We start from the raw sequence: 2,152 nt of genomic DNA on the forward strand, positions 1-2,152 counted from the left end.
TAGAGCAAACTAGTTAGTCCAAATGTTTGTGTTGGACATTCAACCACCAAAATTAATTATAGGAAAATGTTAACTCTATTTCCTTTTCACCCATCCATTGTGGGAGGCAGATTGGTGCCTCCGCTATGGCTCGACGCCAGGCGTAGTTAATACGGGCGGTCATTTATGATGGGTTGGTCTCAGTCTAGGAGCGGGATCCACTCGAGTGGTTTCCCTTCGACATGCCAAGCCCCCTGTCTGGTTCTGCCATGCCCGACCCGGGGCTTGGTGCCACGGGTTTCGTCTAGGGGCGGGTTCTTCTAGGGTAGACATTACCTATTTCCTACGACTAACCAACAGACCCAATTGTCAAAGGCCTTTTTCCTAGTCTGCTCGCTAACCGATGGGCCCTAGAGACTGGGGATCATATCCATGACGGTAGGCCCCGAGCCCTCATGGCGAGAGTGTCGGATGTGTTTTGTCCTTTTTCCTTTCAAGTGATAGTGGTATTTTTCCCACGGGATTCGGGGTGCTTTTGTTGTGGCCTAGTACCTTTTGGGGTGGAATCGGGCGCCTTCGCCCCCCTTTATAAACTCTGGGTGGTTATCGTTCGCTTGCTGGTCACCCTCGCCTTCCTTCTCTTTTTATCCTTTTCCTTGAGCATACCTCCGACCGGGTTGTTTGATGGATCTTGGGTTGCTGGGATGCTGTGCTCCGTGGCCATGAGCCAAGATAAGTTTCCTCTTCTGAGTTCCCTCGACCCCCTTTTTAGGCTTTGATATTTCCCCCCTTCTCCTTTCGTTGCGGGGCGGTTGCACTGCCACCCATTGGACTACTTCGGTCGGGCTCCTCGTCTCCTATCCCTTACCCTCAGACATCTTCAGGGAGTTGCGACGCTTCCCGCGCGGCGCAAGAGGTCGTCGAGGCCAAGACCGAGCTGCTTCAGACGCAACTTTCTGAAGCCGATGGTCGTGTCATTGATAAGGTAGTTGTCGTCCGACCTCTTCGTTGCTCCCTTGCCTCTTTCCTTATCTTGTTTGTCTCTTCTGGCAGCCTTGGGGCCGATCTAGAGAAACTGCGCATCGCCTGGGCCAACTTCTGGACTACATTGGGGCACGTGGCACTTCCCTGGTCGAGCAATTAGACAACGCACCCGAGTCCCATCTGGGATATCATCGACTTTGGTGTTCACCGGGGAGCCGCGATGACGTTGTTGATGGGGGAGATTTGCTCCGACCGCCGTCTTTCGGATATCATCAGCCTTCCCCTGTCCCTTTCAGATGAGGGGTTGGAAGACCTACTAGAAGGTTACGACGAGGTGTCCAGTCATGTTGTGCTTAGGGTGTCGGCTCATGACATCGTGCGTGATGCGCGTTGATCGTGATTTATCGTGCCTCGGTGCTGCTTCCCTAAAGTAATAAAGTGGACTTTGCTCGCTGGCTTGTCATGTTATGGGGCCCATGGGTCTCTCCTCCCGAAAGTCGCCTAGAGGGGGGTGAATATGCGAAACCTAAAAATTATAAACCTTGAACACGCCCTACACCTGAGGTTAGGGTTAGAAATAAATTCGAAGTGTGGAAGATCGTTCCTCTTGATATGAGTTTCTCAATCAATGTGGATAACTTTGGGAGCAAACTCAAAACGATGTGAGCAGAGAACTTTAAAGAGAGAGGAGAGGGGAAAAATCGAGTGAAGACTAACACACACGGTGTGGGGGACAGATATCCCCCAGGTCCACTAGAAGGATAAAAGACCTCACGAAAGGCCCGAGGGCCCAATAATTCGTAAGGTCATCCCTTCGTGGGCCTGGGGAAGAATGACCAATGAAGTAGATCGACACAAGGCCGGATCGGTGCGAGCCCAGACGGCCCAACAACGTCGAGCAAGTAACCACAACAGAGACCCGACTTTCCCGCGCTGGAGCCCCGTATAACGGAACCAAGCGAGGATGAGTCGGCAGAACTATAGGAAGATAGACTCAATCAGTTCACTATTTCTTAGGTGCGCATTGTTATCATATCCGCATGTATTGCCTCACGGTCGAATATATAAGGCCTAGGGGGCACCCCTTCAGAACGATCGAACTCACTACTAGCCATCCACCCAATTCTCTGCGTTCCCAGAGTCAGAGTACTCTCCTGTAACCCACCACATAAAGCACTCCCGCCAGGAC

General features: G+C 51.9%; 1 long non-coding RNA gene across 1 annotated transcript; it reads left to right on the plus strand.

The window, feature by feature from the left end:
* The first annotated feature begins 599 nt into the window (after positions 1 to 599).
* On the plus strand, positions 600 to 1,414 carry LOC118476318 (uncharacterized). The gene is made up of 2 exons (XR_004856215.1): positions 600 to 964; positions 1,033 to 1,414. It is a non-coding gene; the product is annotated as an uncharacterized lncRNA (long non-coding RNA).
* Positions 1,415 to 2,152: the final 738 nt, after the last annotated feature.

This window comes from Zea mays, chromosome 2 (assembly GCF_902167145.1).
Source record: "Zea mays cultivar B73 chromosome 2, Zm-B73-REFERENCE-NAM-5.0, whole genome shotgun sequence".
NCBI lineage: Eukaryota > Viridiplantae > Streptophyta > Magnoliopsida > Poales > Poaceae > Zea > Zea mays.